This window comes from Cygnus olor, chromosome 2, assembly GCF_009769625.2.
Source record: "Cygnus olor isolate bCygOlo1 chromosome 2, bCygOlo1.pri.v2, whole genome shotgun sequence".
Taxonomy (NCBI): Eukaryota; Metazoa; Chordata; class Aves; order Anseriformes; family Anatidae; genus Cygnus; species Cygnus olor.
This window is the reverse complement of record NC_049170.1, coordinates 105,642,868-105,665,867: the sequence shown is the minus strand read 5'-3', so window position 1 is coordinate 105,665,867 and position 23,000 is coordinate 105,642,868. Positions and strand designations below refer to the sequence as shown.

The 23,000-nt window shown below is 38.9% G+C and overlaps 1 protein-coding gene across 3 annotated transcripts in view; it reads left to right on the top strand.

Annotated features, from left to right (window-relative positions):
* Nucleotides 1-23,000, top strand: part of GNAL (G protein subunit alpha L) — a 197,419-nt gene that overhangs the window by 8,430 nt on the left and 165,989 nt on the right. Inside the window, exon 1 of one of the 3 annotated variants that reach the window (XM_040549975.1) lies at nucleotides 6,549-6,645. The exons of 1 other annotated variant lie outside the window; for it this stretch is intronic. The gene's annotated coding sequence lies outside the window, so the exon portion shown is untranslated. Of the gene's footprint in view, nucleotides 1-6,548; nucleotides 6,646-23,000 lie in introns of those variants that run through there. One more of the 3 variants, XM_040549973.1, reaches the window with a different exon arrangement.

Genomic DNA, 23,000 nt, shown 5'->3' with positions numbered 1-23,000 from the left:
TAAAGCTTCGTAGGAACAGAGCAGGTTCAGTGGTTCCTGTAACAATATTGCTGGTTTTGTTTTGTTTTGTTTTTTCCCCCTGTTGACTCACTGGACATTTGAATTACAAAGTAGGCTTACAGTGCTATCTTCTGCCAATTCTGAGCTTGCTGTACTTGTCTAACTCTCTCTAAGAGAGATGTGAGCAAGATACTAAGCACTTCCAACATGTGCCAGCCTTTGCAAAGACAAACTTCTTTGTGTTGTTGTACAAACTCTAAACCCTTAGGTTTAGCGCAGGAGAATATAATAATTTGTATGAAGACTGTATCTTGAAACAATCACTTCATAATCTGCAAAGGTGTGGTTAAGATGGTTTTTATATAGAACATTTATTTTTACCTTTCCAAATGGCAAGACTGTAGAAGACTTATGCCTGTGCCTCGTAATATGTCCATTTCCCCCCCAATCATGTAATCACCTAACATTAAAAGGTGAATAAAGGAAAAAAAAAACACCTTTTTGTGTACAAAACAGGCTTTTCTGTTTCAGCTGTACTTAGGAACTTTGTAGTATAGTACAAGTATACTACTGTCCTGTGTGGTGCTCTGTAACTGCCTTGTATAAACAAGCATGAAAACAGCATTAAGGATCAGCTATAAACTAAGGTGTCTTTCAGATCCTTTTGTATATTGGATCTACTGACTTGTGAGCATTGGTTAATGAAGAAAATAGCTTTTTTTTTCTGGAAAACATCCGTCTTTCATGTAAATTCTGATCACTGTGGTTTGTTTAGCAGAACTGAACTTCAAGTGCATATAGACCTGGATCATAGATGTTTGTAGATGAAATTGTCCTGGGAGGTGAACACGGAAGCTCTTGGCACTTGGAGAAAGATGGGATAAAATACTGCGTTTAAATTGCTGTCATGCACTGTTCCTTTTAGTAAGGATGTTTCTGTTCTTACGTGTAAGAATATTTTGAATAGCCTTATGCTTGCTGTGATTCTTCAGTGCTCTAAAGCCTCTAGTGTCTCTTCATGGAAGACTGATAAAGAAGCAGTGGAGGTGGGTTCAATTTCATGCTTCCTGGTTTCTTGCTGTTTAGATCAGGAACTATAGCAACTTTCTGAAGTTTCTGTGAGCTTCAAGGTGCACCCAGCATGAGACTGTGGGTCCAAATTCCATTGCTGCTTCCTCACATTTTCTTATTCTACTTGATGTGGCATCTGGATTCCTGAGTTTGTCCAGTGGTGTCTTTCCACCTCGATTAGCATTGATATAGTACAAGCCCCGTTTTTAAGTGGGAAAACTATGGCAGTATTTATGGAGGTAACATATTCACTTCTGGGACCTTCTGCTTCTTAACTCTTATGGCGAGGATATCGACTTGGCAGAGTTAAGGGTGGGGGGAGAAAAAAATGCTTAGGATTGTTTGCTCTATGCAGAACTCTTCTATGTCAATGGATTCTGGCTCCAGGTGTAATGTCAACCAGGCCTTTGAACTACTAGAGACAGAAGGAAAACTCTTCCAGGGAAAAACTAAGAAGGAGAGAATAGTTTCTTGATACTTCAAGTAGCTCATAATTTAAGGTAGAAGAGTACTCATTTGAAGAGTAATCCACTCCAAAGACCATCTGGTGGTAGTCCTTATCTATTTAAAAAGGATTCTTAGGGTTGTGGTCCATCTGCCAGAGACTGAAAAAAACTTTTCAACATCTCAGTGGAAAGTTAAAGCAATGTAATAAAAGGTCAGGCAGCCTCTCAGGTGACTACTGCTGAAGGGTTTGGGGTGGGGGACTGGGGAGCAGGACTGCCTTACAGCTGCTTTGTGCTTGGCCCAGTACCATTCATAGTAATCCTGATCCAGCAGTTTCAGGAAATGGAAATAGGGGTTCTGATGCTCTGAGTGACAATGTGCAGATGTTTCACATTCAGTCTGCCTCCCTATGTAACTCTTATGCTTAAGGTAAGAACAGGTACGTGTCAACACCTTGTTCTGCTCTTGAGGGAAAACATTCACCTTAACACCGCAATTCCTCATTGTCTTGTGCATTGTTTGTCTAAGCAATGGCACTGCCTGCAAAGGTTCTCTAGCACTTGGTGTTCTGCTATGTGTAGTTTGGGTGCAGGGCAAAACAAATACAATTTTCTCAAGTCTAAACAGTCTAACATCACTACATCCTACTATATTGACTGCCATTGGAATTTAATCTTCTCTTAATGACAACATATCTCTGTCCATGATGAAGATAGCTGAAAAAATATAGGAATCAAAGTTTTCTTGTGTTTTTTGTTTGTTTGTTTGTTTTTCCTTCTCTGACATACTTTAAGTAAATCTGAAGCCTGCCTGTAATGTTGCTTGGTGTTTCTTTGCAGGTCAAATAATCGTATTTAAAAGTAAGAACTTCTGCCACTGTTTTTTTCTATGTATTCTGATACCCCCAATAAAAGAGTAATTAGAAAGTTGAATGAACTGGCCGTTTACATGATGTGCAAAGAAATGCTGAATTAATCTCTTTTAATCTTGCATGAGAAAAATCAATTTGAACATACCACCAAGTCTGCAGTAAATGCACAGCATCTTTTGAGTTCAGTCTTTCATCCCCTAACTCAGCGCTCTCTAAAGCTAGATTGATAAAGATGTAACTATTGGTAGCTGCTTTGTCAACATAAGCTAAGCAAGCAAGCAATGGGGGTAGATTTAGGGAATTTATTTATAAGTAGATTTGAAAGTGCAGCAGTGATCAGTAAGGTTTTTCCATTGGACTACCTATGCAATCAACGAATCATTTTACTGCCCAGTAGTAACTTTCCAACTTCTTTCTGGCTGGAATTCATAATACACTTGTTTTCTCTTGCTTGTTTGTAATTGAACTTGCCTGGTTATTCCATTCCTTGAAAGAAAACAGATTGGAAAATATTCCTTGAAAGCTAAATGTACTCTTAACCTCTTGCTCTTGTCTGAACTCTCCCTGTTTTTTCAGTATCTCAGAAGTGGTCCATGTCCACTTTTAATGGTTTATTGTATATATTTTCTAGAGGAAGCATTGTTTTCATTTTGACTCATTTCACCAGATGATACATAATCATTGTATATCCAACTCTTTCTGAAAATGGTCTATAAAAATCTGCTTCTGCTACTTCTAGAGATATAATTTTGCAGTGGCTCATTAAAAGGTATTATTTGACAGTGCCATGCTTATCAGGGAGTTACTGTTCTCCAACAGCATTTCTCCTCCACACATTAATCTTTTCAGAAGCTAGTGTTACTCATAGTGGTATTTTTTAATCATTGCCTAAAATTTTACTAATCCCTTAAGGACCTTTTTGGGGGTACTGTAACTACTTTACGATTCACAATTCGTTCTGAAATACGTCTATTGACTGATTCCTGATTCACTTGAAACATTGCTTTATTGGTCTTTTGGATAATAACATCAGACATACATGCTGCTTATTTATAATAACAAATGTCGTATATTGACATAAGCCTTCAACTTAAACAACTATGTTTGTTATCAATATCCCTCAAGTATTTAATTAAGCAAATAACTTGCTTATTACTGAATTATTGACCTTAAGTGGTAGACATCAGTCCTTTGCTTGTTGGAACATGGTTTTTCTCAACCTGTGTAATCCAAATAATTCTCTCACACCTTAGAAACTCTTTTCTGATGCTCTGAGGCTATTTCATGGAGCACCAGTAAACATGGTTGACGTTCTTTCTGCCATCATTTGTGGTGGCTTGCAGGGCATGCTTGGATCCTTTCTGCAAGGAATTCTTCTGTAAACAAACAAACAAACAATTTAAAACCCAAACAAACAAGCCCACTGGTTTAGATCACCTTGTGACAAGCATCTGTTCAAAGAATTGGTTGTGTTGACATACACGGTATTATGTGCTGTTACTGTTTTAAGGTGAAGAACATAACCTGACATTTCTGGGGGAATGTTTTCATTAAACAATGAAGCTGGTCATCCAAGACTTGTTCTAGCAGTGCTCTGGTAGTTAGAGCATGGTGCTATTATGATTTCTAGCAAAACAAACTAATTTAATTAACTTGAGGAAATATTTTGGAAACAGCTGTGTTTTGCTCAGTCTGTTCCATCTCTAGAGTATAGTCTGTTTTTTGAGTAGCCCAGTCTACTTCCCTTTCCTTTTCCTAAAAGAAGAAACAAGATTTGTATCTAATCTGATACTTTCAACAAGCTGAAAATATTTTGTCAAGATGAAATATTAAAACAATGGAATATGTACTACTATTACAGATCAGAGGAGGGAAAAAAAAACACTCTTGATGCTTTTTTGTTTCCTTCTTGTATTTGTTACTGGCTATGGACCAAAAGTGTCTTTTGTGCCATGTTAGATCTTGCGGGCAGTTGCTTGGACCTTTTTCGACCTCTTATCTTTTAACCCAACTGAATCCAGTTACTTTTTGCCTTGTTTGTTTATGGCTTGGGAATTACTGATTGTTCAGGTTTTCAAATCATCTTCACCATAAAGGAATCCAACTCAAAATGCAAAGCTCTTAGATCCAAATACTTAGTAAAGTAACAGCTCTATTTTCAGGTGACTCTTTGGTGGCTTTGGTAATGTTTGGTAGCAGGAAAGATAGGAAGGATGATTAGTACCTGTTAAAAGAACTGCTTACTGTCAGATATTAATTGTTGTATGTGGTACATGTTGGTTAGTCAACACTTTGTGCTAGCCTCTACTATTATATGGGCAGAATAGTTCTTACCTTCATAATCTTCTTCTTTATTAATATGTATGTTAATGAAGAATTTTCTGATCACACTCGAGTATTCTAATTCTTTAACTCACCCTAAATGCACTGTAAGAGTTATCTTAATTCATAAAATACTTGACTAAGTCCATCATCTTGTCATCATAGACAGTGTTCGCTTGTTTTTTCTTCTGAGGTGTATACATTTTTCAGAGCACTGGGTGGCTTGAAAAGCTTTCTTGACCCCCGTCCATGGTTGGCAATTTATTTAACATTTCAAAGGATAGCCCTTCCTCCGTGGGTGTTCTGGTAAATACTCTAACTAGGGCCAGGTCTTCTAGCATTTTAATTAACTCTCCACACAGGGAGCCTTCCTGTGGAGGAAACATGTATTTTCTCTAAAAAGGGCTTCCAAAATAAATTGTGAATGCAAACAATGGAGGAGAAAAAACAATTTGAAATATAGGAGCAGTTCTCGTATTGATTCTGATCATAGAATCATAGAATATCCCGAGTTGGAAGGGACCCATAAGGATCATCGAGTCCAACTCCTGGCACCACACAGGTCTACCCAAAATTTTAGACCATGTGACTAAGTGCACAGTCCAAACACTTCTTAAACTCCAACAGGCTTGGGCAGTGACTGCTTCCCTGGGGAGCCTGTTCCAGTGTGCGACAACCCTCTCGGTGAAGGACCTCTTCCTGATGTCTAGCCTAAACCTCCCCTGCCTCAGCTTGACACCATTCCCTTGGGTCCTATCACTGGTCACTAAAGAGAATAGATCGGCACCTTCCCCTCCACTCCCTCCCGTGAGGAAGCTGTAGACCGCAATGAGGTCCCCCCTCAGCCTCCTCTTTTCCAGGCTGAACAGGCCCAGTGACCTCAGCCGCTCCTCATATGTCTTCCTCTCTAGGCCCTTCACCATCTTTGTCGCCCTCCTCTGGACACTCTCCAACAGTTTAATGTCCTTTTTGTACTGTGGTGCCCAGAACTGCACACAGTACTCAAGGTGAGGCCGCACCAGCGCAGAGTAGAGCGGGACAATCCCTTCCCTCAACCGACTAGCCATGCCGTGCTTGATGCACCCCAGGATACGGTTGGCCCTTCTGGCTGCCAGGGCACACTGCTGGCTCATACTCAACTTGCTGTCAAGCACAACCCCCAGATCCCTCTCTGCAGGGCTGCTCTCCAGCATCTCGTCGCCCAGTCTGTACATATAGCCAGGGTTGCCCCGTCCCAGGTGCAGGACCCGGCACTTGCTCTTGTTAAACTTCATGTGGTTGGTGATCGCCCAGCTCTCCAATCTGTCCAGATCTCTCTGCAAGGCCTTTCCACCTTCAACAGAGTCCACAACTCCTCCAAGTTTAGTGTCATCGGCAAATTTGCTCAAAACACCTTCTAGTCCTACATCCAAATCATTTATAAAAACATTGAAGAGGACTGGCCCTAAAATGGAGCCTTGGGGGACCCCACTAGTGACCATTCACCAGCCAGATGTGGCCCCATTTACCACAACCCTTTGAGCCCTGCCTGTCAGCCAATTGCTCACCCATCGTATGATGTTTTTGTTTAGCTGTATGCTGGACATTTTGTCCAGTAGGATCCTATGAGAAACTGTGTCAAAAGCTTTGCTGAAGTCCAGAAAGATCACATCAGCTGGTTTCCCTTGATCGACTAGATGGGTGATCGCATCATAAAAGGAAATCAAATCTGTTAAACAGGACCTACCCCTGGTGAACCCATGTTGACTGTGACCAATGACTGCATGTTTGATGTCATAATGTATGTAAATATCTGACGTTGTAGGTCAGTGTGATGTACAAATATGTAAAAAGAATACTTCTATTGAAAGGACAGCAAGTCTAGCTGTGATTGCAAGAATCCCAGATGCGAGCTTAACTGTGCAGTCTCATCAGTCTGGAATTTACTGCTCAAGGTAGAATAAGGAGTTGAGACCCGGAAGCATGGCAGAAAATGCTTTTCGTAAATGTGCTTATCTTTGAATGTCTCATTTTTTTCAGTTTGAATATAGTATATGTCATCAGAAGTGCTTCAAAAGTACTGAGCAGTTTTAACTTCCACCAGCTTCAACTGGAGTCAGATGGTCATCATTGAAGAATATTTGCACACACAAGTGTTAAGCTGCATACTCAGAATATATTAATTCCTCAGGAAAGCATATTTTTTATTTTTTGTTCGGTATTATTTTTGTCACTTTATACTGGGTTCAGTCACTGGGGACCTATTTAAGTTACGGTGATATTTCATTAATTTAAAATAGGATTTTTTAATTTTCTTTTACTTTTTAGAGAGCTTTCATTTTGAGCCTTAAAACTATAAAGGTGGTATCTGGTTGGACCAGATGACCATGGAGGTCTTTTCCAACCTTAATGATTCTGTGATTCATGAAGCCCAGCAATATGCAAGCCCTGACTCAGGAGCTTCATGCTGATAAATCTACTGATGTTTAAGAATGGCAGACTTCTTATAATACTAACAGAAATACTTAATTGCTTTTATTTTTTATTTTCCCTTGTGACCGCAAATGTCCATTGGTATTCATCATGAAAAACTTCAGACTGAAAGGCTAAAACCTAATAAACTGAATGGAATCATATAATGAAAATCACTAGGAAGATTCAGGTACAATAATCAGTATGGTTTGAGTCTGACTGTAGTTAATCTGTATAATACGCACACAAAGAGAAGCTATTTCCAACATGAGGGGTGTCTGTTCAAACTCAGTTCAAACCTTTGGTATATATGCTTTATATCATCACGTGCTGTGTTATCTATGATTACATCTGTTCCTCCTTTCTACATTCCTCTACAGCATATAAAATACAGAATAAGTAATAGCATCTGAATAAGACGTTGACTGCATGTCATCTTTGTTGTTTTTTTGTTTTGTTTTGTTGTTGTTTTTTTTTTTTGTGGAATAATTATTTCATTATATACAGGAGTTATCAGTGTCTCATGTGGCTTCTTCTAAGGAGTTAACCACAGATATATTTTCCTGTATTGCAGATAAAAATTATGGGTAGAAGTGGTACAAGATTGAACTTGCATATCATCTAAATTCCAGTTATTAGCTTAGATGTCTACAGCGTATTTTATTTATAAAATTCTTTCAGAGACCTAGTACCTTTGGTGGCTGAATTACTAGGTCAATTAATGTTTTCTAGAGTTTCTGAAAACTGCTTCTCAAATTAAACACTAACTAAAAATGAGGAAACGTAATGGTAACGCTTTAGCTCTACATGGAATTCCTCTGATGGCAAGGCATCGGGTATAAGAAAACTCAACTGAGAAGAAATTGAACCTTCTGGTACTATTTTTTAGTCCCAGTGCTGGCCTAATGATCTGGGCCCCTCGGATCCAGTTCAGACAAGTTCTCTGTTGTGACAGCATGAAAAAGTCTTCAAATCCTAAAGTGTGCTGCTACCAGGTTTCCTGTCTAAGATGTTATTTCTAGTCCAGTGAAGAGTGACTTGTAGCCACTGTTGATATCCTCTCACCTCCCTAAAGATAAGCATGAGACACAGAGTAGTAGAGGATATTTTAGCAGCAGCACGTCGTGTTGGGAAAACTGTCCCACTCTGTAAAGGTAATTGAACTGCGTTGTTAACGCAGGTTTTGGTAACTGGAAAGGCTCTAAGTGACCAGCTTTGGGAGCAAGAGGATCAACAAAGAATATGGGGACTCATACTGCTCCAAGCAAAGTGCTCTGAGCCTAGACAGATGGACACTCGTATTCCTGCGAGGGAAGGCTTTGTCCCTGCCCCTCACTGCTAGTGCATGACAAGACTGTCTGCAAAAAATTAAGAAACAGCTTGTGCTTGAAGTCCGTAAGCTGATTTACCTCAAGCTGAAGCAGACTAGTAGTAAATGAATTGGATGTTACCAGGATTTTCTTTATGTGGTCAGGCTCCTTCATAATACTTACTGCTTTGGCTTACCACCTCTGGCAACAAAACTATTTGTGTAGTGGTACAATTTTTAATATAGAGCTTCTGGACAATTATTAGGATTGCCATTTTAGCCTAGTAAATGTGCACGACTACAAAAAATATCTTTTGTTAATCTTTCTGTGAGACATACAATTATCAAACGTCATCAGTGATGTTGAGAACAAGGGAGACTGAAAATCCTGAATTCCTTAACTGGAGCAATATAGGATCCAAATCCCATTCAAAACATGATGCAACTTTGTTTTAATATTCTAGATCCCACGTCTATTTTGTTGCTTAGGGCTTGTTTTGTATCTGTTGTACTGTGCCTTGAACTAATAAATCCTGTGGGATCTTGTCTACCCTGAGGTCAATGTTGGATAAACTATGTCAGTAATTCAGTAATGACTGAACTGTAGAGCTGGTTTCTGACTATTATAACTTCAGGCTGTTGATGGTTGCTTTAAAAGGTCTAGAGGAATGCTGAAGAAAGCATTGCAAGATTATCAGCACCTCAAATTTAATGATTCGTCAACAACTATGGAAGAAATTTGGCAGAATTCCTATGTCTGTATGAGTGGATCTGTAGTCAAAAGAAATAGTGGCAACTGCAAGAAGACCTGAATCAGAATAGCTAAGGTGTCAAGTAACTTATGGGGTAGCACTCAAACTTAATCCTGTGTCCTCAGAGCTACCTGCTAGTCCAGGTGTGGAGAACAGTGCCACTGGGTACAAAGGCAGTTGGGTGTGAGTGGGTGTGCAATCACATGTGCAGGGAAGCAAACCTCTGTGGTAGACGCCATGGTTCTTCTTCCTTAAAGAAAACTTACCAGCCTGTTTGCAGTGACGGAGTCTTTCTTTATACCAATTTCAAACAGTGTCAACAGTTTATAGGCACCATTGTCGTTTGCTGTATCACTTTGATTTGCTCTTTACTCACCATTTGCTCTGCACTGAACAAAGAAGGATTCTATATCTAAACTGCCATGGCTTGTCCCACAGCATAATTAGAGCTGTTCATGCTATCTTTGCAATTTTGCAAGTAAACTTTGAAGTAAAATTCAAAAGAAAACTTTGTGTAGATTTTAAGTGCAGTGTGGATTTTTGTTTTATTTTGTTTGTTTGTTTTCTTAACAGGGGGAGGACATAGTAATTAACTTCAAGATCAGCTCACAAAAGGTCATCTTCTGGTGAAATTTTTGTACAAGACAGACACTGGTCTGGCTTTTTCATAATGGTAACCATTTTTTAAGCTCCTATGGAAGTAAATCCTCAGTTTCCTGATAGTTCCTTAATAAAGACCTGCAGCCTTCACATGGCTTAGTTGATGCTCTTCATCAGTTTCCTCTACATCTCACAATCTACTGTCTATGAATGAGAATATCCCCAAATCAGCTTTTGTTTCCTGTTGTTCTCTTTATTTTTCAGGCTAATGTATTTTCTGTCACCTTCTGCCAAACATGTGTTAAAACTTTTCTGCAAGACATTCTCCCAACCAACACTATGGAGTAGTTCTTTGGAAAGCCAAGTGGTCCCAAAGAGCACTTTGATGTAGCAGGAGACTCTGAACTGGCACTAGTGCATCACACCATGTTACAGTAGATGCAGCAGCTAGAACATTGTAGTTTTCCATCAGAAAGGCAGATGCAATATTCATAGATCCAGAGATGTGAAGACCTAAGTACAGGATCCTGGATTTGATGGTCTCTCACTGTTCACACACATTGATTGTTACTTTAAATGATTCTCGGTCTTTTCTGTGCCTTTGTATGAGGAAGATCACTCTCTTGCAGCAAGAACTCAGGTCACGGATAAATCTGTTGCCAACAAAACGATAATTGTGAAGACCACTGTGAACAGTGTCAGTTGAGGTACTACAGGTTGCATTTGTGTTTTGTAGTTCACCAGTGGTAAACAGTGGACATGAAAACAACAGCTCTGAAGACACTTGTCACAGATAATTACAGCTCAAGACTTATTTTTCTTCTGTTTTCTACTCCCCTTCTCCTTCAGTTCACACCGTGTTTGGGGTGAAATGTACGCACTTCTGTATTGATTGTGAAATTATGTTAGGTAGTATTATTATGGTTGGGTAGTAGATAACAAGTCAGGCAATTCAATTATTTCCTTGCTGTCTCAGTTTACCAATTAACCCATTTTTAGCAACTCCTCTCAAGGAGAATCTACTCTGGCTAAAGAGAGGTATTAGCTTGTTATCAAGAGCTGTTAAACCAATTCATGAACTCTTCACATCTATGGCTACTGTTCCTGAAGCCATATGGGAAAGAAGGAAGATCGATGACTGTCCTTGTCTTAGTAGATTCTTTCCACCTTCTGGTAGAAGTGGTTCAAATTAAAATGGTGATAGTAGCCAGTTATTCATGTCTATAACTGTCTCATCCTGTAGAGCAGCAAGTCTGACCCTCTCAGACAAGATCACTGTTAATTCAATATGCATCTTATTCCTCTTCCTGCAGCTCATCTAGTTTAACATCTGTTAAACTTCATTTTGTAGTACCTCTCTTGGCTGGTCACTATGCTAAAACCACTTTTATCCTTTTCAGGACACTGGACTCTCTATTCATGATACACACACATTCATTGCCCTAGCAGAAAAGAAGGAAGGATGGAGATGAGGTGTTTCTGATGTGACTGGTATGTGTGTTCAGTGGCTTTTCTCTCATTATTTGCTCTTCAAGCCACAGAACCTTCCTGCCAGTATCCAACGGTCACTTCTCTTCACCTAAGCAGTTGTTATGCAGAGGTTATAGTCTTGGGAAGAACTGACTAGCATTCACACTCGCATCCTTAGCTGTTCACGAGGCACACAAAGCGTTCTGGTCTACTGCAAGAGATCTGCACATCAAAGCTATGATGGATGCAAAGCTGTGATGTGTTACAGCCACAAGCGAGGAGCTCACGTCTGCTTTACCAGGAAGTGATTATCCTGTGTGATTGATTCCCAGACAGCTCAGCGGTTTGTTGTATTCCAGGGCCTTGAAACTTTCATGGAAGAGCCACGCAGAGCTTTGAAACTCTGTTGGGCTGATCTTCTGAGTTAAACACCTTTGAAGAAACAGTAGAATAGTTCATTTAACAATTTTCCCTGCCCCTGATACTCCGTATCAGGAAGTCTCTGATATTAGGATGAAACGTATCAATGAATGTATTTCTTGAAGGTTCACTAGTATTGTGAATTCTGATCAAGATTAAACAAAGTATAGTTGGAATACCCAAAACATTTTTGACATCGTTTCCCCCACTTTGGAGTCAGCTGTTTTGGGTGTAGCAATAGAGCGGCTGAGCTAGCTTTAAAATATTTTAGTCTGACCTGAATGCTTTGTTATACTGCTCATCATCCTCTCCTGAGGAAGAGATCCTCAGAAATAGCAGAGAAGAGCCTACCTTCTTCACTAAATGGAACAGCTCAGCACAATCTTCTTCTCCTTATCATGTGATGTAATTATTTTGGAAGACCTGTTTAAGTTGAGAACGTCTGGTTTGCCACTCAGTAAAGGTATGTCTATCATCCCTTTCGGGCATTACTCTTCTTTGTATTTGGTCTTTTTAATTCTTGAGAAATTTGGGAACAATCAGCACTAAGATGGAGTGGGACTCCCTGTACACCACCTACCTTTCCCTCTCTCCTGATCAAAGACTTTTCTTCCGTAGGACTTTAAACATCGCATATGTGAAAATGAAGAACTATTTAAACATCAGTTTAAAGATCATTTTCCAAAGAGCATCAGTGTTTCAATATAAGCAAGAGATTAATCTTCTCAGGGGGTGATACATCCTTAACTACTAAGGTTTTATCTATATCAGCTTATCAACATCATGAATAATATTCTTATGCAAAAACTGCTTAAGGCTATTCTTTTCTGGGGTAGGAAAAAGTATAGATGAATAATGCAAGAAAAATCTATCCATCCCAATAATCCATAATATTAAACTACCAGTGCATTGTTCTTCTGATATTTAAAAAAAAAAAAAAAGTTGAAAGTGGTTCTCCTGTTATATTTTGAGAACTGACTACTTGAGACTTTGTTTGTTTGTATATTTATAAATAAGCACTTTTAAAAATCAAAACAGTATGCCATTTTTTATGAAAACAGTGTCATACTGTGGTCTGATGTTAAAGAAGTGGTCCTACTGTAGCAACTGATACTGAACTCTTTACCAAAATTCGCATGACTGTATGCCTTAAGTGGACCGCTAAGGTGATACATTCAGGGAGCCTTTGTTTTCAATAAAACTCGGATGCATAGATAATGCATTTATATATGGAGACATGGCAGGAGGAGTGACAGATGTGTAGAATTTCAGCCGCAGACTCGGCTTACAACATCTCAGCTGATTTGGAGAGATTCCCTGCAGCACTCACATACTGTGTCTGGCTGCAATGGAGTTACCTTTCCCTGCAGCAGCCCACACAGTGCTGTGCTCTGCAGCTGTAGCCAGAACAGCACTGGTATCACACTAGTGTTGTGTCTATTGCTGAGCAGTGCTGGCACCGCATCAGGACTCCCTCCGACTCGGATGGGCAAGAGGTGGGGAGGAGACATCACCAGGGCAGCTGACCTAAACAAACCAAAGGGATATTCCATGCCATGTGGCGTCACACTCAGCAATAAAAGGTGGGAAAAGGAAGGAGAGGGGAGGGGTGGGCTCTCATTATGAGAACATCTGAAAACACAATTTCTTTCTTCTCTCTCTGTCCTTCCACATGGCCTTTGCTTGTTTTTTTTGTTTGTTTGTTTCCTTTTTTTTCCCCTCTTCTTTTTCCCTTTAATTAAGTTACCCTTATCTCAACCCGTGAGTTATTTTTTTCCCTTTCCACTATACTTTCTTCTTCCACTCCTCTTCTGAGGAGGGGGAGTGAGAGAGCAGTTGCGGTGGAGCTCAGCTGCCCAGCAAGGTAAAACCACCACAACTCATCACTGATTTCTCCCTACTTTCATCTTTTCAAGGACATCAGAGGGCATTAGGAGGCATAGTCTCAAAGGGGGTAACAAAGCCAGAGAGAGGACTGACCAGAGAAAGGTTTACAGTGGTGTATTCCTCTTCGTCATGGTTTCTCCTTGATGAATTCGTAAGTTCATTGCATTATGTCTTTGATCCTCGTGGTGGCAGCAAATACTAAGAGGAAAGAAACAAATCTAGTGCAGATGAACTGTATTTTAATTATAGTTAAAAGGAACGCACTCATATTTTTAGCTTTTGTTTCCAGTGGAGCAGCTCAAAAACAAAAGGTCAACTTGAGATGCAAAATACCCTTATCTGAGAATTCACTTCAGTTTGCATGCACTGCTGGGAGCTGTTTAGTTGGAAGAAATATTTCCTCTTTTTCTCTCTACCCCAGCATCAGCAGGTAAAGATAGCATTAGTGAAGATCTTCTGCTGTTGAGAAAGCTTACACGGCAGGCTCAGAGTTTCAGGTTTTTCTTTGCATTGTTGTCCAAAAGCTATTCTAGAACTAGAACCGTGAGGTGTTTTTGTGTTAACCACAACACAAGTCCCAGGACTCTGTTGTTCTAGGCACTGCACTACCATAGCCGTTCCTAAAAACATCAATGCAAAGTCGTGGTCTGTCTGGTGAATGCCAGAGGGAAGCAGCGAGACAGTATCAGCCCATATGATCGGTAGTGGCATACCTGTTGTCAAGTTCTAGTGTCAGGCTTAGAATCCAGCAAAGCCCATCCAAGCAAGGCAAAGAAAGAACTATTGACTGTTAGTAATAAGATACTGGTAGCCTAGTGACTGAAGAGAGAAATTACTAATACCTTAAAAAGTTGGCTGCAGATTTAATACTGTACTAATTAAAGAAGGATGATAGAACTGCTTTAAGTATCTGAAACAACCTTTTCCAAGGTAGGGTCACTTGGCTTGATCACGTGTAGGGAAATTTCTCACTTTATTCTACTTTGTTTATATGTGAATGAACAGTTATCTCAGGGTAGTCGTGTTGATCTGTATATCAGCACAGAAATGGGTTCACCCTGTGTCATCTCACTAACCTTAGAATCACACATCAGTTTCTTGTTACCTTTTTCCCCTACCCTAAGCTGTCAGTTGTTTGTTCTGGCTGTCTTCTGTGTTTTGTTGGCATGCAGTGAAGATCTCATAATGTATCAAACTATTAAAACTTAAGCCAATACTGTTGAAGTTCATAACATACCAAACAGAAGAAAATAAGTAGCTATGCAAACAGCAGTTCATGTAGAAAACAGGTAAATACAGTCTGCACGCAGTAGTAGCAGGACTGCTTCTGGTATCTGAGCTTAATTTGTTTAAAACTAGTTCAGGTGTCCCACACTCAGGGATAAAAATTTTGTCTCTGGGCTGTGCTACAGTTAGAAAACTCAAGAGATGGAAAATGAGTAGGAGATAGTTATATGAGGCTATTTCTTTATCTCAGAAGCGGGCTAAAAGGCCAATTTAATGCTTTTACCTTCCTGAGCTGCTTAGGATAAAATGCATTTTAAAAATTAATAAAAATTGAAAGGATAAACCATTGTGCCTGTAGACATTGGTCATTTTCCTTTGATTATTTTCTTTTAGTTGTTTGAAATCTCATTCCAAATAAATTTGAGAGCTCAAGATAGAAAACTCTGCAGAACTAGGTATAGATCCAGGATAAACTGTTAATGTATGAGAACTGAAAAGAATATCTTTCATTTCTTATACTCTAAAGGACATTAATATACTACTAGGAAAAAAACTAAAAATGTTATCCATATTCATATTGGCATGCATCAAGCCCAACTCAACTAAAGCAAGGAGCATTCTTTCTAATAGTGAGCTAACTTGTACATGAGATCAAGTTGATGTGTCCTGAGGGGGACAGACTGGTGTGTGCAGCTTTTCGTTGCCATCACGCAAGTTTAAGATCTAAACCAGTAATTCTCCAGAAAACCACAGTGGTAGGTCTTAAAACTGCAGTGTTACTCAACAATTGGCAGATCTCATTTCCTTTTTCATAACTCATATTTTGCCTTCTTGCCACCATCTCGTCCAAAAAATGTTTGAAGCTTGATAAGCCTGGTTTTATGTTGTTAAATGTGGTAGATTTATGAACTTTCATTCCCCAAATCACTACTTGTATTGCAAGTGTTAATGATGGGATTGCCCTTTCGTGTAAATATAAATATAGTACAGTCTACTAACCTTCACTGCTGAAAAAGCACTATTTGATGCAGTGTGGTTATGGAACGGAGAACACATAAAAGTCCTCTTTCTTTCTTTGTGACTGAGATGGGTATTCTTTTCCTTTGTTCCTCTTGCTAATTACACAGGATAAAGCGAGCTTGTGGGAAGAGAACTTGCATTACACCAACCAGTATAGTTGGAAGAAACTGGGCAAACTGTTGTGCACATAAGGTTTTGTGTCTTTTATGGTCAGAGCATCACTTTCATTCTACAACCCGATATATTGCAAGAGCTGAGTCATCTTTTAAGGAATGCAAGTGTGGCTGGTTTTTTTCTGTGTCATCAGGAAAGGGGGAATTTTTTGACTGTTTGGGATTATTTTTTTCCTTTGTGTATGGTTTTTGTTTTGCTTTTTCTTGTTCACTGAGCGTTTGAAAAGTTCAAGTTGTCATAACTGCAGGGCACCCTAAGTTCTGTCTCAGTCAAGAAGCGATCTGGTAATAGGAAAGGTCCTGTTCAAGGACTGCCTGACGTGCAGTGTCCCAGACTGAAAATCCACAGAGAAAATGGACAAGATGCAGGAAGTGAGAAACACAGTCAGTTCTTGAAGTTTGGGGAAATTGGCTCTTCTGTGAAGCACCTTGGCACACACACTATAATGTGTTACTTGTTGCGAAGAAGTGGTTACTGCTTTTTAGCTGGGGGTATTTGGATAGTATGCATTTGTGACTATTGTAGATCAGGTAAAAATAGGCCAATGTTATACACATCAATCAAATAATGCTTTTTTAATGCATGATTGGAGTTGCATGCAAAATTGGATAGGTGCAGAAAATAAGATGTAATTGCTGCAGTTGCTTATAAGTTGTGTCTGTATGGTCTCTGCAAACTACATGTTTTCTGCAAAGAATTGATGGGCAGTAGCACTTCAGTCTTTATATGAAATGATATATTTGTGCTGACTAGGTTAGAAGTGACTTTATTATCCTCTGATGCTTTTTTTTTTTTTTTTTTTAGGCTTTTCAGCCTATGTAACTGCTAGTCTTTGGACAACAATAATTCACAATATTTGTAACTTGGATCATATAAGAAATAATTCCCAAGTTCAATAGGTGTATACTACACAAAGAGTAATTGCTTAAGAAACAGGCTGGTTGCCTCATCTGTTACATATTTTGCATTTAAAACATTGTGGTTTTCAAACCACAATGTTTCAGTGGTATTGGCAACATTTGAAGACTAATATTGCTTATGGGTGGAGTCAAAAAGATTTCTGTACAAAATGTTGGCAGCTGAGACTGGCAAGATTTACTTTCCAGACTTAGTAAGTGAATCCATATTAAATGACATACGATATTATGTCTTCCATCTCATACACAGAGTCTGTTACCAAATGGTTAAGTGCAAATCCAGTGATTCCCCACTTTGTTATTACACAGTAAAGCTAATATGGACACTTTTTGCTTTATGAAGTCTAGCTGTGTTCAAAAATAAGTGTTTGAACATGTTATGCTCTCCTATACTGTGTTGCACTGGGAGGGAATCTGTTGAACTTCCTTTTGCTGTTACTGGGAAGTTGGGAGTTTTGTAGAATAACGATTCTTCTGAACTCTGTTCTTATGCAGAGTGACCTTCTCGAAGCAGAAAATACATGTGTAGCCATTTGACAGCATTTATAGCCTACCTACAGGTTTGTTTGTATCACTTACCTAGGCTATTTCTTTGGAGAAGGTGAGTTTCTGATTAAGTAAACAAAAGCCTTGAGTCTATTTTGAAATCTTTCTGTAAATGCACAGTCATTTGTGTCTTTTAGATTCTTTGAAGCATAAGTCAGGGCCTTAGTGCAAGAAATTGAAGTATTTTTATTAGCTGGGAGTGGACTCGCTTCAGAATTGAGAGTCTGTCTTCAGTTGTATTGACAAATTTTGCTTGTATAAGCATAAAAGGTGTATATGTATGAGTGTATTGGATATAGTAAATTAACTTCTGTTTAAAAACTTAACCAAACCCTTAAAAAGCCGTCCATCTGCATCATTTATAAAAGGATGAAAAAATACAGCGTAATGTTAAGAAATCTGTTTTAGGTTATCTGTGTCACAGTCACTGAGCTCATGTCCTTTCCCCTTCCTTTTTGTTAATCATTCCCTCATGAGTTCCAGTAATCCATTCGGTTCCAAGAGGGATTGGTCATTTCTCCCATTCTGACAGGGCCCTGGGTTTAAATGCTGGATATATAAACTGTGATGCTTTTAGCATGTCTGTCTTGCATCCAGATTTTGAGACTTTGTTCCTTGTAGAAGAAAGAGGATTATTAACCTGTGACTGAGGAGTCTTTTGAAGGCACAGCACTTCCTGTCAAAAGGGGAAAAAAATCTTAGAGAATGTCTTTTTAAAACCATCAATGTATGTAGAAGACTGCTTGTCTCTTTTCTGGATTCGGAAGGTCACAGCAGCTTCCCTCAACAGACCTCTTCTTCCACATCAGTCTTCTTGTTTTTACAATTGACACACATCAGCTTCTTTTTTATTATTATTTCATTATGGTTTTCCTGCAGAAGAGCTTCTCAATTCCAGACTGTTCTTTCTGTTTGATTTTGGAGCACTGCCTTTCACAAATGAGTGCTGTGCTTTGCTGGAGACGGAGCACAGGTTTATTGAACTATGCAGCTTCCTTTGTGCTCTTTCACCTTGAAAATTTTTTGTACAGTAAGCCATTTTGGTGGTCTCATGAACAGGCTCTACAGAATTGAAGCGTGAGAGGGTATAAGCTGTATCAGTATAATCAGCTAACAGGATGATTTCAATAATCCATCTAAATATATAGAAGCTCTACCTTTTAAGGGATGATATGCACTGTTCATAAAAATGTTATATTTTGGTGTTTTTCAGTTATGACAGTACTGTAGCAGTCAGTCTGTCTGTATTTCTCATTAATGTTGAGTCATATACTTTAATAATAGCTATTTGTTTAGCATTTCCTAGGATTTTGCACTTTCTAAAAAAAGTATGAGGTAGGTGAATTAATTTTTAATTTGATTATGTGGCTATAGACCTCAGATAAATTTGTTAGATAAACTGTACACGTTATGAGAATGCTGTATTTTTATTATGCAATCATGAAGTTGCTATTAGTGCTTGTTATAAAAAGGTATTTTTAAAGAGACTCTGGAATGTACATTCAAAGAAATACGTGAAAAGTGCTGGAGGTGGGGTTTGGCAAAATGTGAAATTCAATGAAGAAGCAGTACCATTTTAATTTTTATAGGTAAATTTTTCACAAAATGCCTCCCTTTTTTACTTTCTTTTTTTTTTGACACCTCCACTCTCTTCCCCTCTCCCCAATATTATAACACATGCATTTCAACTTTTTTTGGATCCTTATAATTTGTGAACACTTGCACAATTCACACTTCCCACACTTGTCAATCTTGAGTAAAAACGCCTTCATAAGGTAGATATTATACAATTTAAAACATAAAATCCCCTCTACAATTATTTGTTATAACTGTCTTCAGCTTCATCACGGTAGCAGCAATGGAACGTTTCCCACTTACTGACTTCTTGTCGTGGGGCTGTGGTGCTAAGAAAATCCCTCAGATCAGATTTAGCCTGGACCAGGGGAAATTGGGAAGAGCAAGAAGTCCAAGGAGTACCTGGTGTTGCAGAAGACGGACATGTTTTTTGCTTGCTTGATTGATTGCTTCTTTTCTTGGTCTCGAAGGACCCAGAATTCACAGTAAACAAAATGATGGTGGAGCAGGCAGTGAACTGAGAGCAACTGAGTTAATATTAAAAAAGGAGAAAAAAAAAGCTGGTCTTGCCTTTTTCCCAGGGTTATGCTAAGTACGTGCTTTGTTCCTTTTTCTTAGCGTAACGAGAAGGAGGTGGACCGTAGCTTGAAAAATCTCTTCGGCCTAAAAATGATTTTTAAAAAATTCTGGTTGGCAACCTCTGAATTGACTATAGTTGATAGAAGGCATCTCAGGCGGCGTTGGTAAAGTGAGCCCTTTTTCTGCCGCAGCCTGGGCCTTTTCTTGTACTTGCAAGAAATGTGACACTCACTCTAATGACGCTCCTAAGTGAACTAATCTCCTCAATCAACCCGTCAGATGAAATCCTGCCTACTTAGGACATTTGGGAGAATATAGTATGTGTCGCAGCCTGTTTACAACCATGCTTCGCAAAAAGATGTGATTTATAAAGCCTTTCTTCATTAAAACCCACTCCAGTGAATGCAGGTGTTACCCAACTTCTTCCTCGTCTGCCGTGCAGCCGAGCACAGCATGTTTTTCGTAACAGGGGTAGGGCTTCAACCAGCACTATGGGAATTCAGACTGTAGATCAGCTTCCCTTCCAGACTTAATGACAGTTAAATGCACTTTCCTGAAATCTTGGCAGTGTCTTATCATAGCTGCAGGGTGTTGTGCTTTTTTCTTTATACACCCCCTTCTTTTAAATATACTCCTATACCAACTTACCTCCCTTTCTCCACTAACACAGCCCACTTCAGGTATATAAAAAGGGATTTCCAGAACCAGCTTTCATTTGTATCTCTAGGATCTTCTGGCATTCACTGCTGCAAGAAAACTGGCACAACGAATCTTAGTGAGCTTGAAGACAGTCTTGCAGCTGAAGGAGAAGTAGGTCTATTATGAGAATAACTTAAATGTTGCAAGAAGGTCCTGAAATCATTTTTATGTTCTGGAGTGCCCTGCACCAGTGATGCAAAACTGAAGGCTTAAAGATTGCAGCAACCTTGGCCATAATAGTATGCGTGGGTAGGTATTAAGTGGATTTGCAAAAGGTCATGGGAGACCTGAAGCAGCCTGGCAAACAGCAGTGAATGAGGGCTGCTGAGTATCCCCCCTAGGAAACTGGTGCCTTAGACAGCTGTATTGACTGCTCCACCTTCTACCCCGAGTTTCCTGAGAGAGTTCAAGATGGGCCGCTGGCAGCAAAGTTATTCCCATGCTTTGGTAATTAATAACTTTTGACTGTATGTAAGAGCCTGGGGAAAAGAAAAAAAAAAAAAAAAAAAAAAAAAACGGCAGTAAGTCATCTGTATCGAGATTTCATAAATGTCTTTTGTGAGGTGCCTCACTGTGAGAAGAAAGCCACCAGAAGGAGACCGGCTGTTGTCTGTACTAAGCCACCATCTACCATTTGGAAAACTAGCTTATGGGACACTACACAACATACACCAGGGCTTGGGAACCCTGGTCCTGGTCTGTAATTAAGCTTTAATGCTTTACAGAAAGAAAGATTTACTGGCCACTCAAGAATATTTCAGTTCTGCCACAAATTAGTATTGCAACTTTTAATGACTGGTTGTGCATTTTCTGAATATGTGGAACTGCATGAATTACATGAGAAAAATATTACTGGCATTGTTACAGAATTTAAAATTTGAAAATAAGTCTCGGAGCAATGTCAAGTTTGTGACATGGTGGCGAATTTTCTGTTTGAGGCACACTTCTTGAGTGCTTATCTGTTACCATATTTTGAAAAAGGGCCTGAAATTCTTGAAAATCTCTTATGTAAATAAAATGAAAGTAAATATTATGAAGGCAGGCTTTTGCTTTTTTGGAAGTTATCATGTTGTCAACAGGGCACTATGTAAATGTGTAATTCGTCAAGTGCTATATTTTTATCAGTTTTTAAATGTGCGGTCATGGCTAATACGCCTGTTCAAAAGGAAGGAAAATTATCTTTGTTATACCTTTCTACTGTGACAGGTACATCTTCTTAGTCTTGCAGATTGCCACTTTAAAAATAATAATTTATAGAGAGAATGAATGATTTAAAACTTTCTTGTCATATTTTGCAAGGGAGAAATTGCCAATAGTCCTCCAAGTTAATAGCTGGGGTTAATGTGTATTTTTTAATGAGACAGATTTATTTTCATCAGAGCCAAAGTTCATTCCTGCTTAGACTGTGAATTCCATAAGGGAATAGTAAGGAGTTAAGAAGGAAACATGATGAAATGTTGGTCTTCACATCCAAAAGAGGATTTAAGTCATGAACTCCTGAACTTGTGATCCTCAATTACTTATCCTGGGTGCGGGAAAACTGTTCTACTTTAATGTTTTTATTAATGTGACTTGGAATGAACTCAAGCATTCTTTTGTCTTAAAATGCGTTTAAAGAAAATAACTCCAGATTAAAAAATACTAGATCTTTTAATTTTTAATCTAGTATTTTTTAAGTAGTCAGTATCCAAAAAAAAAAAAAAAAAAAGCTCTGAGAGAGTATTGGTTGTTGTTTTACAGGGTATGATGAACCTTGACAACAGTACTTTAGGAGCTGATGGCCAAGGATATTAGAACATTACCTAAGAAATAAAATACTTAAGCCACCTGTTATACCTTGGTTCTTCTTAGAGTACCTTGAAAGCTCAGTGCACGGGTGAGCCATTGGTTACAGTGACCCACCTTCATCAAAAGACACCACTGATTTTCAATAGATTTCCTACAAAAAAATAATGTTTTTACTTCATTTTATTTCCAATGGATCTTCTCTTTCACCAAAAAATCAAGGAAAAATCAGGTTCATATATTGTGTTCCTAGATGTCTTTCTGGTGGCCATTTTTGAACACCAGAGCTGTTTTCATATACTGTGCTATGTTTGTCTGCATTGTTGGAAACACGGGAAATTTCTGTGAAATGGACAGGTGTAGTGTAGGAAAAGCAGGACAGAAATGTTCATGCAGCTGCAAAGTAGTCCCCACACTACAGAGTTCATTTTTAGCTTCTTTAGTAGAATGTGAACTCAGATCGGGGTGGAAGGCGGCAAATGAAAATGAATGCTAGAGCTATGTACTTCAGTATCATTGAAAGTTATCTCCTGACCTAGCACTGCACCCATTTTTAAATAATGTTTTTCAAATGATAAATCAAGCTGTTTTAAAAGCCAAATATATTTTTGGTGTGCCGTAGCTGAAGGTCTGCTTTAAGTTAAGGTTACTTAACTTGTCATTCTGAACGCTTGTGTAATGTTTCATTAAATGCTTTAGAATTCACGAAGCATCACATGCACTTACTTTCAAGCGCTTCGGAAATCTCTGTATGAAAACACTGAAGAGAGAAGCGAAAACAAAATTTTCATATCCTGGGATCTGACCTGATCTCACTGCTTGGTGTCCAATGTTGTAGATTGGATTACAGTTAGGGTTTGCAGGGTAGACTGTTGAAT